This window comes from Bombus vosnesenskii, unplaced genomic scaffold (assembly GCF_011952255.1).
Source record: "Bombus vosnesenskii isolate JDL3184/JDL3185 unplaced genomic scaffold, Bvos_JDL3184-5_v1.1 scf7180000014105, whole genome shotgun sequence".
NCBI classification, from domain to species: domain Eukaryota; kingdom Metazoa; phylum Arthropoda; class Insecta; order Hymenoptera; family Apidae; genus Bombus; species Bombus vosnesenskii.
The window spans coordinates 1926531-1943239 of record NW_022883371.1 but is presented as its reverse complement, the minus strand read 5'-3'; the positions used below and the strand labels follow the sequence as shown (position 1 = coordinate 1943239).

At 32.0% G+C, this 16709-nt stretch overlaps 1 protein-coding gene across 4 annotated transcripts in view; it reads left to right on the top strand.

The window, feature by feature from the left end:
- Positions 1–16709, top strand: part of LOC117239736 (rap1 GTPase-activating protein 1) — a 250913-nt gene that overhangs the window by 20002 nt on the left and 214202 nt on the right. Inside the window, exons 1-2 of one of the 4 annotated variants that reach the window (XM_033505552.1) lie at positions 13900–14230; positions 14768–16638. The exons of 1 other annotated variant lie outside the window; for it this stretch is intronic. The gene's annotated coding sequence lies outside the window, so the exon portion shown is untranslated. Of the gene's footprint in view, positions 1–13899; positions 16639–16709 lie in introns of those variants that run through there. 2 more of the 4 variants (XM_033505553.1, XM_033505551.1) reach the window with 2 other exon arrangements.

The following is a 16709-nucleotide window of genomic DNA, read 5'->3' as shown; positions in this document are numbered from 1 at the left end:
CAGGCTCTATCAATAACTATTATACATAAGTGTACAAGGAATAATAAGTGTGCATTAATAAATTTAATTAATTATTAAAATAAATGTTATTAATTTTTATATATAATACAATTTTATATATAATAAAATAAAAATTTGATAAAATTTTTATAATAATTACTATTACTTTATATTATTAAGTAATATTATTATTATTAATAATATTGCTTAATATTATTAATAATATTATTATTATATTATTAAGTAATATTATTATTATACTATTATTATATTACTAAGTAATAATTACTATTACTTTAATAAAATTTAATTAATTATTAAAGTAATAGTAATAAATAAAATAATAATAAAAAGTGTGTTATTTATTTTTAAATTCTTTGTAAGGTATGTGTGTATAATTCAGCTGCTTGTTTGTGTTTTTATTAGCGAACGTAACTTATAATTTTTTGAGTAATGAGATCAATGGCATCATAAATTTTTTGCAATTGTATTTACTTCTAAACTGTACTTTTAGTACAGTTTATGTAATGTACAGAATATTAATATAAGTGCTACAGTAAAATTGAAAATATGAAGTATATTTATTTTCATGGTTTAGGTGTAATGTGCGACAATTTATATGTATTATGTACTGCAATAGTGTTTGATGCTTTTAATTCGAGGAAGTAATTTTCTGTAATTTAGTATTACAGAACTTTGTAGCAAGCTGACTTAGTTCGTAAAAAGTATCTTATGACTAACAGTACGCGGATCTTTTATCGCGTAGCTTTTTTCTGTAATTTAACTTGACGGATGTTTGCAATAAACTGAGGTCGTATAAAATATATTTTACAGATAATATAAAACAGTACGGATATTTTATTACCCAGCAAGAGGGATCAAGAGAGAAAGAATACTTCTTTAAGGTATTTTTACTGTATACCGAAATCGACACGTTGAATACGTCCAGCTAAAAAGAAATATAAATAATTGTACTAAACAATTTAGAAGATTTATAAAAGGTTTATAAAAACGATATTTACTCCGTACATTACTATTAATAGTCTTATCTTTTAGAAATATCTCACATTTAACATTATTTTTATTACTTATATAAATAGATTATATTTCCATTAACATCATACATTTTCCGAAAAATAGAAAATAATCTAAATATTTGATGTGGGATGTTTGTTACCTCGTTTTTAAAAATATTGCACGAGTATCGTTCACTTTTTAACATATAAAAATATTAGTTGCAAATATGCCAATAGTAAACTATATACCATACAAAAGGCATGAATATATTTATTTAAATATCTAATGCATGTAGTAGGACCATCATTATTTGAATATTTACTATCCAAAGTCTTGTATTATTCTAATGTGCCCCTATCAAAAGTTCCATTATGTAAACAGTACATTTTTTTCACCATTTTAATACGAAGTTGGGGTTATACGTACCAGCACTACCAGCGTGTTGTGCCATAACGTGCAATGGCATCAGAGAAGCAACGTATGATATTATACTAACTGTTGCAACGAAACGAGAGATATCTTAAAGACGAAGAAATGGTAAAAGCATGGGGAAAGTCATAAAAATATATAACGTTGAGGGTATCTGCATTCCGAAACGTTTATAATATTGGAAAAGGGACATTTAGATTAGTTTAAACCATAAATGGAACATAGTACAACACAACCTAACATATTAAAAATTTTGTACGATTTCGCAGTAAAAAAAGCTATGTAATCTATAAATAATAGAAGACATGTTACATTTATACTACATCTTATGTTCTTTGCTTACTGATGTTATCGCTGTTATTTTTTTCTCGACGTAGGTATAACGATATAAAAGTAATGTATAATATCATATAAAGATATTATCCTATGCAATATCATCATAATTTCTCATTAATTTGGATACTGCAAGTTTCAGCATACTTAGTGTAATCTTTAAAAGACATTAGAATCAGTAATACAAGAAACCGGATGACCTTAAGTAACTTTATCTCCGATGTTTCTTTACCTATGTTACGTACGTACAAACGGATTTATACAGGATGATCCTAACATTTGGGGCAAATTATATTTCTATTATAAGTGAAGCTGGAAAGTTGTAGTACAAAATTTTACATTGTTTTATAAACTATATCATTATGCGGCATGATTCTTGTCGTAAATGTTTTAAGTGAGATCAAATGAACCTTTTGCATACATTTTTCGAGTTATTATACGAATAAAAGGTAAACAATTAAAAAGTCTGTATTTTATGAGATATTTCATTTTTCTAGATATCTCAACATTACATTCTGTGCAATTTTCTGTATTTTTTAAACTATTTTCGAGTACGTGATTTAATTGTTACCGTATGATCCCTAATTGAATTTAATATTCATTCAAATCTACAATGACATAAACAGTGTGTAGGAGTACGAGAGTTTCCATAAAGTTTTATTATTTGCGATACAAATATGATATTGATATGTATATATCATGATTCAATATTAACATGGCAATTTATTTCTACATATGACTACTAAATAGCTAAATAATGTAAAATAACGATGAAATATTGCTATACCTTTTTGAAAGAATAAGCTACTCCTTACGACCTTGTTAAATAGTGCAAAATCTACACTCGTACATACTTATTTTCTAGTTATAATAAAATATAAATAAAAAGCCTGCTATTTCATTCGCGTCGTATGTAAAGTACTAAATAAAATAAGATAAAATTTGTTAGTTTTTTCCAAAAATATAGGTTCCCATATAATGTAGTGCTCGTATAACGCGATTACAAACATTTTTAAAAAGACTACAATACATGTACGTTACAATATTTGTTAGGGGTGTAAAAACATATTATTCCTATAAACACACAAGCAAACAAACCAGAGCAATTCATTTGTTGAGCTTTTCTTTTGAGCTTTGCCGCAGACTTGATTCATTCGTGACATGCAAATGTATGTTACTGAATTGATTGAAAACCGTAGATATGCACAAGCTTCTGTATAATAACGAAGACTTCACGCATTGTACGATACTTATTTCTATACAGAGGTAGTTGTGTCACTTCAAACAAAGAATTTATTTTGGATTTTGCGTCGTGGATCTCATATAACGCGTAATTTCTACAACTACGTAACGTATCTTTCGCGTTATATGAGTTCTTACTATAAACAGGTGTGTGTTCTAATACCCTGATACTTATGGTCGGTAGTATAGTCTGGCCTAATTACTGGAATCACCCTGTACATCTCATAGTAAGAATAGTAAGATATGGAAGACATCTCGGTGCGCGCACCACCGAAAGGGATTCGTTACTTCCAATCAAACGATTGTACCGAGAGTTGTATCCTCTCGTACCGATCTCCGATTGCGTTAGCATTTATTTCTCAACGTGTATATCGCGTCTCGTACATATTAATTACAAGACTCCCGACCGCGTGTGATTCTGTAGTGAGATGCAAACGAGATGTACGCGATAATTGAATCTCGTATAACACTCGTGTAACGTCGCAGCGGATAGCCAAAGAGTCGATCACGAGTTTCTTTCTTTTTCGTGGCGACCGCGACTGTCCGTTTTTCCACAGTTCTCCGGGTCAAGCTATTATTACATTGGCAAAGCCGATCATTTTCGAGTGGGATAATAACACAGAGAAGAGGGCACGGGACTCACGGAAACAACAGGCTGTGTTACCGAACCTGAGTAACACTCTGCTCCATGCTTCGAAGATGATTGCTTTGGCTGACTGCATTAAGTATGAATTGTATAACTTGCCTCGTATACTGAACTCGACTCCATTCCACTCGACTCGAGATGACCGCATAAATTATCTTTTTTCGCAAAGGGAAATGACTGACTGATTGGTGGTGAGTTCTTCTATTGATCGAATGTCAACGGTAATATTTTCTTGAAACGGTACTGGATAATTTGAATCAACACCCTTCGTACGAGTAGTTTTCTATTTTTATTTTTATACAGTACTGTACAAAAAATCTTAAAACATTTACTAAACAAAAATGTGTCGTTCTTATGAATTAATATAGCGATATCTTGTTCTGGTTGCACAAATGAATCAATATATCATTAGCAAAATTGTATAAGTTACAGGTTGCAAATTATTAAGTTATATATAAAATTATTAGGTTGCAAATTACCGGGGCTAAGAAATTCTATTGTATAACAATAACGAGATTGGTGATAAAAGAAATGATATTGTACGTATCAATTTTAGAAATTACATATCACGTAATTGTGTTATTTTAATAGGAATAAAGTATAAAATAATAACGTTATACGATAGGTATCTATAACCTGTAATTTATCGTTTTTCAATTCACTTATATTATTAGTTAATAAATCATTATACAAGAGAATTCTGATGTTATTTTAACTTTGTATCTTTTAAGAAGTGTTTAGTTAAAGAATTGTTGATAATTTATCCAGAAAATTTTGATTAATTCTTGAAATAATTAATATTTCGTGTGACCTTCCGTTCTCTAAATATCAAGCTATACATATAAACTCATTTCGTAGTATTATTACAAATACCATCGGTATTATTTTATAAAATATCAACTTATCGAAACAATTTCTATTTCTATTTCTATTCTATTTCTGTTCTATTTTACTTAATGTTTAGCTCTCAGCTTAATATCTTATTCAATAATTAAAAATTCTATGAATTCCTTAATGTTTTTCCATTTCGTAATAGAATTACCTGTACTATATTGGAATATAAGACACAACATTAATTGGAAAAATGTTCTACGTAGTTTGGCTGAATTCTGTGCCTTGCAGAAGTTCATTTTTCTTCGACTTTCATCGTATAGAAAATACTATTTCCTGACTAAAGGTAGTTCAACCGGTCTGCTGCACAGATTGCTAAAATTAAAAAGTTCACGCTGCTGTAACAGCTTCTGTATAATGTGCTTCTAGAACGTAATGAAGTTTTACAAAAATTTTCGCTTAGAACAATGTTCCTAGCTAGAATTTCCTTCCTCCTTGCGCCTTTATTGATTTTCGCTCACACATACGCTTAATTTACACTTTTCAATAATTTTCTTCTAAAATTTCTGACGTATATTACTTGCAATAATTTATATGCTGGATTTGATTTTTAAATTTTGCTTAATACCCTTTTCATACGTGTAACTTCCTCTGAAAATTGAATAAAGATTTCAGATTATTTGGAATTTTTGTTGAGTTCAAATGAAAATCTTTAGTGCGGAAATAGAATTACAATGAAATAACGAAAATGTTTCAAAGAAAGAGAATGAGCGGAAATGAATGCATGAAAAAAAAAAAAAAATAACATGATCGAGAGCGAATTATGTGTAATTAGTACTTGTTGTAGTGCAGTGCTTGTTTACTTTAATTAAGAAGTTGTGTACCTACCTACTGCTCTAAATCTCCAGTTTATAAACATTATACATGTTGTTGAAAATTTCATGTAGAATTATGTATTTAATAGTAATGTTACAAAAGATTCTTTTGTAATAATTTTATTCTTTTTCAAAAATACTATTTAAAATTTCTCTTTTGGTTATTCATACAAATAATCAAATATGTTATGCGTAATTTACTTAAAATTTCCAAATTAGATGCAATCACTATCGTTTGAAATGTCAAATGTTTGTTTACATTGTAGTATACTTTAAATATGTAATTTCACATTTTTAATACTTCACGAAGGGGATACTTTGTATAATGTATATATAGATATGAGCTTATTGAAAGCATGAGAAAGTGGCACATATTTATTGCACATCAACGCGCTAGATAATCACAGGTCAACACGGTACATAAGTGAACCACTTAAGGCACGATTGTAAAGCTGAACTTAAAAATCGATGAATAATCTAAACTTATCATTTCATTGATGTAATTGACTGTCGATTAAATATCACTTGTTCTTATTAAATTCGGTTATAAAACCTTAATGGTAGGTTTCTATGTAAATAATTTCGATCTTTATATTTTCATTATTAAACTTACATCTATATATGTATATTCATATATTATAATTAAAACCTATTGTTTTTTCAACATTTTGATGACTATAATATTGAGTTAGACTACAAGAACATAAAAACGTATGTAAAAAGTATGGTCCATTTAACAAGCTCTTATTTGCAATACATTATAAGTAATGCAATTACATATGTATTATGATAGTATTGATAGTAATTAATTATTATGAACGTAATGGTGTTATTTATGATTACGATTTGCAACAGTTCTGAATACCTTTATCTACATATAAGTACATAATGAGATTTACCACTTATTAAAGTGCCTGTAATGTTGATCCTAATGATAATCACAAATATTTGCTATATTATTTAATTAGAGTTTGAGAAGTCAATAACTTTTTTATTAATAAATTAATTTCAGTGATATTACATACAATAAATGCTTAACGCGTGAAAATTTGTTTGACTATGAAAGATGTTATGATAGATGACATTTTTTAAATGAGTTCCAGTAGCCAATTCACAAATTTGGAGCCATTCAATTGCATTCTTGATAGCATTGGTTAATGTTTAAGCTTTAGCTCTCGAATTTCTGCACGGATATTGTCCACGAACTGCTCAAGTGTACTCCGTTTGTTCAAGTACACCCACTCCTTCAGGTATTCGCGCAGGACGTAATCGGGAGCTGAAAGGTCGGGCGAACGTGACGGCCAATTAATCTGGGTATTTCCTGGAATTATATACATATAATTATAGACAATGGATATTCTTTCTTTCTGAAATTCACCACGATGAATCTTCAACACAGTTGTAATATGTACCTGCAACAAAAAGATCGAGTTATTAACAGAAAATTTACTTACTTGTCAAATCCTATTCTGGATATTGGACCATGTTATAAACTTTTTTATTGATAAAATTAAAGAAATGATTAATTAACGTGTAACTAAAATTATTATACAACTTCAATAATTATAATAATAACGTTAATAAATTAAATATTTAATAATTTGACAATTATGCACAAATATTAGAAATGTTTGAAGTGATGAGTTAGGCCTTGGACTACTGTATGTACCTACGTATTTACTTTCATTCGTATTACAGTGATGTGTGATACATATTGCATACTACTAGGCGCGCACCAACAGGTATAATAGAGTTGAGATTTCAAAAAAATAAAAAACAATAATTAACGTACATATATAAAATATTTATTTATATCAATTTCTAGGACGTTTATTATTATTTTTACAATACAATTACAATTTTACAATTATTCTTACATTACAATTTTCTATTTGGCAACTGATGACTTATTGAAGAAAATAGATATACATTTTTTCTATCAATGAGCTTTAAAAATATTATTATTTATATTATTTTTATTGGAAATAATTGATAACATTTTTATTAATAGTTGCTTTACTTCTGTTCTGTTACAAATATTAATAAAAAGTTATTCTAAAATTAATCTATTTTTATCAATATCTTTTTCTTACAAAATAAGATATTTTGAATTATATTCTTATCATTATTATTATTTTTTTAATTGCTTCTATATTATCTGAAAAATATTACCTCGAAGGAATTCGTCTTATTTTGTGGCGTATACATACCAAAGCAATCATACCAAGGCAATCGATATAAGCGAAATGTTTATGGCTTTATGATTACGGCTGTTCAGCAGTATATTGGCAGTTTCAGTGCATGGCAACTAGATTTTTCTTCGAATTCGTCAATGATGAGGCAAGATATCGACTGGTTTTGGTAATAAGGCAGTTCGAAAACTTTCATGGAATATATATAAAATAAAGTACGGATATTTTTTAGTTAGCTAATAAATAATTATTATTTATCGTCTGCAAATTAGAATATAAAATTTTTTTCTTTTCTCAGTTAGTTGGAATATTTTTTATGATTTCCCTTGCATACTATTTTGGTTTATTCAACATAAATATTTACATTTTTCAATCAGAAAGGAGAGAGAGAGAGATTGCGATTGTGACTTTTATATGCAAAGTGAAAGGTATTATAAATGCATCTTTTACAATAACAGAAGTAGTATATGAAGTATATGTACATATTAAATATTAAAACATAAATTCACAATATAAAAAGTAGAAAATACAGATTCTTGTACCTTCGCTATATATTATTACAGTCTTGTTTTCTTTTTTGTATCCATATACTTATTCGTTTGAAAATATTTGATGAAATTTAGGCAACTTCTACTTTGTACAATTTGTAACAAGTTTCGCAACTAGGTCTGTAATTACATACAGATCTTATTAATGAAAAAAGTTAAGTATCGTTAGGAATTACTTTTAAACATATTCAAAATCTTCATTTGCAAGTTTCAGAAGGAACAAAGAAAGTACCTTGTATCAGAAATTAAAACACTCAACGCTCCATTACTAATGAATAATACACGGAAATATCATATGTAAAGGTTAAATTACCATTTAAAATTTCTTCTGAAACAGACATAGATTAAAATCTAAATAAGAACGGCTAATTAATTCATCAAAAGAACAGCATCGTTAAGTCGAGAAATTAAAAGGAAGAAGAAAAGAAAAACGAGTTATACATCGAAGAAATAATACATAGAACCAAATTGCTCCAAAAAGGTCGACAGCTAATATCATAAATATTCCAGAATGATCATTACTTGATCGTTCTTCCGCGTAACATTAATTCCAAAAACTCGAGTTCGGCTAGTGAATAAATTCCTAAACTGGTATCGGCTACTTGCCATGAACTAAAGCGGACCATAGAATACAGCATGGTTAATCGCTGAGAGCAGGCCACTTATATTCAATGAACGTTGACGTGGTTAGTACAGATTCCGCTGTTAGTCGTGTGGGTCCTATGTTCACCATAAATATGCGGTACCTCCGGTCACCGTGTGTGCTCTCGATTATACGTGTGTACACGCTACCGAGCCCTCGCCTCGTTTCGGTCTCACGAGCTTCTCCAGGAACAAGATGGAAAGAGTCGGGGGGATAAAGAGAAAGATCGTCGAGAAAGAGGCATACACAGCTTGAGGGCTGAAAGGAGAGTCATTGCCACTGGCGATGAATTCGATGAGAACCGAAATCCTTCAGCTAGTGTGTGTCTGCAAATGTTTCTCTTTCCTCTTCTTTTATCTTCGGTATTCTTTGCAATTTGTTAGTACAGACACGAGGTAAATTGTTACATTTTTTGTTAAAGAGTATTTCGTAGACACTTTCTCCATTGAGATAACATTTGCACTGATGAGATCTGTCGATTTAATTTACCTGTATGTACATACGTTTATGTGTAGTATGTGCAGCGTGTGTTCTTTGAAATTTTCAAAGGAGAACTATATATTACGTGTACCTACTAATTATCTGTACCTGCATTTTGTTGGCTAGTGATTCGATCGTGCGTCGATTCTCTTTTGTATCTATTGATTGATCTAGTTGTTTCTTCGTGTACTATAGCGATGTTTGGATCTTCTCTTATTTCTTCACTCTAAAGTAGCAACTGCAGCACCGTCGAGCTTTTATTGTGCATTGGATAATTGATTGCTAAGCTGATTCAGATTAATTGTATATGACTTATTGTTGTTGTAATATAGCGGTATGTGATACATTGAAATAGATTTATTATTGTTGTGATATATCAGTTTATGCAATATTTACCTTAACGTTTTTCATTTGTCGTTTTCATATTGTTGGTTCGTATATTCGACATTCCATGCTGTCTTCACGCGAAGGTAACGTGTTGTCTGCAAACGGGTTAGGTAGATATAATAATCCTCCAGATACCAAGAATTGTGATTTGTTTTTTGCTTTTAATCGGGTCATTTTCTTGTATGGAAATTTTATGTTGATGATATATACATGGTGTGCAAGCATACAAACTACTCGAAACGGAATAAAATGATACTGACAGTACTGTTTGAGCATTTCGTGCGTTAACTGGGTCATGTTTTAATTTGAAATGTTTTTACACATGCGATTGAAAGTTAATAGGAACGAATTAAGTTGTTCTATTACTTTCAAATGGAAATGTGACAATCGTAGTATTTTTAATACATTAAAAAGATTGTAATTCACAGCCTAAAAAAATGACTGAATTTAAAATATTGATAACATGAGTAAGTAGTGTTTATTTTCAACTTATAGTTTAACATAAATGAAGATGCAACATTCGTTCTTGTTACGTGTCTCTACTATCAAAATTGTTTATTTCTCTTTCCTTTTCTTGGAACAGAGATTTTGAAAATAATGAACAATATATGATATAAACACCAACGTATGTAATTATAACAGTATGTATTTAATTACACAGTGACGAATAAAAAAAAGTTTAAAATTGGTACACTATGAATCTTAGTAACTTTTGTATTAACAATTTTTTACGATGTTGATAATAGTCATCTACTCTGTGATATATATCTATTCATTTATTATATTTATTCATTGTTCTCGTTAAATTATGATATCCTTTTGTGCTTCTTATTTTATAAACTTTCTTTTGCCTGCCATTGTGTATTGTATATTACCAATGTGGGGTAATCATAGTTAATTGCAAGTTGTTAACGTATCAAGTAATAATAGCTGCTAATTACGGGGTGCAGTTAACTAAACCATGTGTTTTAATCCAAAGCGAATTACTTAAACCTAGATTGAGAGAAAGAAAGGATTTTATAAAAAGGTATAATATTTGTAGTATAATTTCTACTGTATTGTAATTATATCGTCATTAAAACGGAAAGTATGTATATTGTAATATATTACTTTTATTTCTGTTACATTTAATTACAGTTATACAATGTCTTAAATATATTCTTTAAAAAGAGGAATGAAAAGCAATTATTAATTAAATACAAAGTACATTTTTAATTTTGTTTTATATTTTCAAGTTTGTAAATATAACTTTGTTATTTACAGATCAATAATCAAAGATTCTTGAACCGAGAAACATTAATTAATAATTTTTTAAAATTTGTTTAAAGCTTTGTAAGTTGAAAGATAATTTAACCATGTGAAAAATAAATGGAAAACATAAACGATGATAAAACTGCACGTGATTTTAAATGTTAAAGTATTATTTTATCGGTGCACGTGTACATACATCTATACATACATCTGAATATGCATGTGTATTAAATTAATATAATCCTGTAATAAAAGTCGGAAATTTTTAATTGCAGAGATATTGAACGTTGTTTGTGTTGTAAAAAACGTAATTGAAATTATATTGCCGTAAGATATTCGTACTATTAGAAAAATGTATATGATATGAAAGAAAACGAATCCTCCTCTTTTCTTCGTGTTACTGTTCCTGATTATATTTTACGTTTTTCAAATAAGAACGCACGTGTATGCAATAAAACTGCAGAACTTGTTCTTTATCGGCAGAATGACTTTTTTTTGCGTGTGAATAGCGTACAGTTGGACAGATTGCCCAAGTAGTTGATTACTGTACAAAGAATGTATAATCCTAATGTTACACAAGCTGCACTACTTTTCATGTGAAAAAAGCGTATGAAACCGTTCTCCGTAATTTTGTAGGTTGAACGATGTGGAATTCATACAACATCCGTTTGTAGACTACACACGCAATATTCGCCTAGAACATTTGTGAAAGAAGCTTTTCTTCTTTTTTATTACTATTTTCTATGAACTATGAAGCAGCAACACTGTATTTTCAAAATTACAACTACATTTTGTATATTTGTATTAAACGCGTTTACTTTATCAAATATTTCACTACATCTTCAAAATTAAGGATATTTTCTAAAATTTCATATATTATATTTTTCAACGTGTTACGTTTAAACATACCTTGGGTCACGAAAGTATTTGAACATTTAGAAAACTTCTATATGAATTGTGTGTGTACGTGTTACGTATGTAAAATCTGAAATCTTGGAATGTATACAAAAATTATTTATTTTTTGCGAGATATTTATTGCAAACATATATGTATTTAGTAAAAAATCAGTATACAGCATGAGTGGCCATTTTAAACATGTAACAAGTGTCAAAAATGGTCCCACCGAATATCGAGGTTTATTAATAATTTTTATTTTGTATAACCGTATGTATTTTCAAACTTGTTTCAAACTTTATCAATATAATGATGATATTCGAGATTTATTATAGTGCTAATAATTTCTAAATGTTTCACATAGCATGCATAATATATTTATAAAAGCTTTCGGATATTTCCTGAGCTACCATATTTATCGTACATAAACATTTCGAAATATAAATTACATTACGTGCGGAGGAGTCGGGAAACCGAGCTTCATATAAAATTCTTTATTGCGAGCTTTTCTCGGAACTTAGGAATTATAAACGAAAAAAACGATACTTCATACCAACTGAGAATTGCAGAATTGCAGAATTGCAGAAAAGCGAGAAGTACCACTTCTTTCCTGTAAAGATGAAAAATGAATAATATGAAGCAGACGCTCGGCAGCTATGTATCAACCTGTATTTTATGCTTGCGTACACCGATGCTCCTACTCGTCTCGTGAATCTCCCATCAGAATGAAAGTGAAAGTAGAGCTGACGCTTTACGAGGGAGGATAATGGAGAAAGAGAAACGGCGAAGGGGTTTGTCGGAAGTTGGAAGTAAAAAAATAATCGCACGTTGGATGTAACGATGTACTTGTTTCTCCATTTCAATTGTTATTTTTTCACGTTATCCTAAGAACTTTTGAAATATTTTAACTTCTTAGCGAAATTGTTAAATGCAATATCAATTGAAATAAAGTATGTAGAGTGTCATTGTTTTTTAAATATATTATTGAGTCAGATAAGATTATACATAGTTTAATTCACATGGAACATCGAAATTTGTTTTCTGAATGCAATAATCAATTAAAATTAAATCGTAATTAAACATAGTAAATAGTATTTAACATATCAAAATTTATTAAATAGAGGGTCAATAGACGACAATAAATATATTTTAGTCGTATTATGAATATTATTATAAATAGATAAAGATAATAAATATTATGTTGCAAACAAAAGTCCTCGTTATTGGTACATCGTTTATTAGAACAGTACATATCACGTGCGTATAACACTTCTATCTATCTTTTACTTTTCACCTAGAAAAAGTATTACAAAACGGTCTGTTAGAAATTTTTGCTTCCGCTTGAATTAAGCACGCACAGAAAGCATAACGCTCTCTTGTGAAACGTATGATTTACGGTGAAAACTAGGAAAACAGTAATCAACTTTCAAAATTTCGCGAGTATTTTTGGAATCTATTCGAAAGGTGGCTTACTCTTCTAAAAACTATTTTACGTAATTAAGCCAGCAAAAGTCGATTCAATCGACTATAGAAAATATCAAACGAAATAAATAATTTCCATGTTCTTATATCCAATTCGTTGTCTTTTAATCATACACAATCTTGCTAAAACGTTACATTACTTGTTATTTTTTAACAGTTACATGCAGTAAATGATTTAAGAAAAATTAGTTAAGACCAGTACCTAGCGCAAATAATCTTCATTTTATGATTAATAATAATATTTTCAATGCTATTGTTTGCTACTGTGCAATTGAAGTTCGAAACAAGACAAATTGAATTCGTAGCATTTACTTAGAAAGCAGTTCGATCTTGATGAAAATAACATTTTCATTGGGGCGTACTTGCGAAATTCTCGACGACATGATCGTACGATAAGCCGCGCAACAAGAAGTATAGATACGTGTGACGCGCTGAGGGTTTACAAGCGGTTAAACCGATGCATGTTTCGCGCAACGTTCCCTCCACCGGCGGCTTACTCTCATATAAGCCTCCGGTTGTCAGACTGGAGGTGGTTGCGGAGGTGGAGGTGGCGTCCACAGGCAAGAGAGAAAGAGAGAAGAGAACGATGTTGGAGATCGAGAGAAGGGAGTGACTGCCAGTGGCGATGCATTGAGCAGCCACTAAAACAGTCCTCCGGCACTTCGATCCGTTGTCAGGTCGAGTAGCGCGTGCCGACCGAGCACAAGCTGCCTTTCCTCGATCAGACGATCAAGATCGATCGAACGCTCGCTACCTCGTGTTCCTTTCCGTTTCTGTTTCTCGGTGTGCACGGATAGAAAGGTTATCGCGTGGCTGCTCGATTCCACGCGCGACGCCCTCGAATCACCGGAAACCAGCGATCGATATCATCTTCCCGACGAAGTTTCACCGAGTTCTTGAAAACGACGGTAAATGCGCGAAATAGTCCAGCCGTATCACGATCTTTTCACGCACAGAAACAAAGATTTTGGGGTAGACAGTGAGTACTGCGGACGTTGAACAGATCAATTAGAAACGAATTGAATTCGATCTATTCGTAAGAAAAATGTACGAAGCTTTTCATGGCTATTAAACGAGAAAGTATCGGTCAGAGTTGCTCATGCACGGGGTTCGCGTGCGCGCCCAATAAAATTAGTTGTTGTCTATGCAAACGAGCTAGTACGGTGGCGAAGTATCGAGGCAATTGCTTTGGAGCAGTTTGCCAGTTGGCAAACAATGTTATCTGCCTGTTGCTCGCAATTGCTGCAACGACAACTAATTAGCGTCGGCTGATGTAGCGTACTAGGTTAATCTACAGAAACGGCGAGATAGTTGAACGTATCCGTCCGGTTGCTGCGGACCGGAAAAATCGCATTTTACTTGACCATAACGAGTCACTTGGCTCGCAGTAATTACCGCATCGCTAACGGTAATTATTCTTGCTCTGTCCGCGCGCTAATTTGCAAGGTGTAAAGTAACGCGTGCCTGGAATCGTTCGTGTGCTTTTTGGTGATTAAAAACATCGGTGACATCGCAGGTTAATTTCTTCTTGTCTTCTATTATCGTGATATCTTTATCGCCGTTTCTCAAGAATTATCGAAGAAGTTATCGATTCGGTGAATGAGGTTTCTTCGAAAGCTGGATGAGTTGCACACGAAAAGGAAAGAAGGATAAATAAGGGGAGGGGCCCTGTGCTTGATTGGGCACATCTTTTTCGCGATGGCAAGCGCAGTGCGAGATAAAAGGGGAAAAATGTGTCATCGAGTTTGATAGTGTGCTGACGTTGAGAATGTGAAAAAGCCTTTCGTGTAGACGTATCGTGCCTTTATATCGCTGCTACGTCGCGGACGGGTCGTGCGTTCTTCCGGCGGGATTTGAACAAAGACGTTGCCGTTAAGCGCGCATTCGATTAAACGAAAAAGAAGAAGAAGAAAAACAAGAAGAAGAAGGAACGGAAGTGGAGTACGCAAACTCCAGTTGGGGAAGCGAACGGATCGCAAGCAAGTGTCAGTTCATATTTTTTGGTGACTAAAGATTATTCTTCAGTGATGCATCGGCGGATACGATAGCGTAGAAAAACGAAATCGCTCGTACCCTGTCCAAGATCGGTGGATCTGCTTGATCTGTCATGCCGACGAAGAAACACACCAAGGGAATTAATCGATCGCAAACGATAACGGGATCTCGGTGCATCTTAGGACGTGTAATCGCGGAGACGTGATTCGGCGAAACGGGTAACGAGCAACGTAACCAAGTCGAACGGTAAACCTACCCCCTAGATTGTATTCCAGTAACGAGCATCGATCTCGAAACACGCTCTTCTTTCGTCTTTGCGATCAACAAAAACTGTTATAACGTGATTCTGTGGCATCGTGTGTTCGTGCTGAGACTTCGAGCCGATTGATACGTCTAACGGCCGAACAGGAATTCCTGTCACTGAGATGTTGACGAGTTGACTGCAGCGAAATCCACGATAGTCGACGACCCAAGAAAAATTTCGCCTGGAAAATTATGAAGTGATCGACGGACTACGACGCTTCAATTAACTGACCGGTTGGAAGATCGTAACGTTTGCTGTTACGATTCCACTTAAATCTATCATTATTGCTACGTTCTTCTTAGCGAAGTTGAAGACGTATCCGGAGAAAATTGTTACTGCATTTTTGCGCAAACGCGATTAGAACGGGAACTTCTTGAAGAAGAGAATTTAATTATTGTTTAAATTCAGACTGCGAAGTTTCCAGTGAGCAGCGGCTATTTCTATCGTCTATGCAATTAAACTGTATTCTTCTGGACAGCTTAATTTGAATGAACACCCGGCCAACAGAATTTCTTTGAGTTTAAGCTTATCCTGAGAAGAAGGATCAAAGATATATTCAACGTTTAAGCAAGTTTCGAACGAGGGTTTAAGATGGATCGCCGCTTAAGTTCAGGCTGTGGGATGCAAAGAAAATGAGGCCTGCATATATTGACATACATTAGGTCTCTTCGACCAGAATTCAATTTCTCCAATGCGTTAAACGTTTATTATCAAACGTTGGAAGACACGGACGAATATCTCGTGAATATTTAAATTTCTAGAATTGTTAGAATAAATTGTTCGATAGAAAAGTCTCAAGTTCAACATTTCGTTATATTAGAATTTCGTGACGATGAGATATAGCTTCGACGAGTCTTTAAAACAGATTTCACCGTAGACAGCATAAGAAGCGACTTTTATCGGAATCGTGTCATTTCTAAAGGAAGATCGAGAACAAATTGCAAAATATAATCCTATTTTAAAGGAGACCAAGCGGAAGCATTGATTAAATTTGAACGATACTAGCAGTATATACCTTGTCAAGTACTGTGAATATTAAACATTCGCTGGATACTACGTTTATACAGCAAAGCGTGCTACTGAGAAAGGTAATTAAGGTGAAATATCGTACAATAAATTTTACACTGAAATTTCATCCTCAACGCGATAGAAAATATCA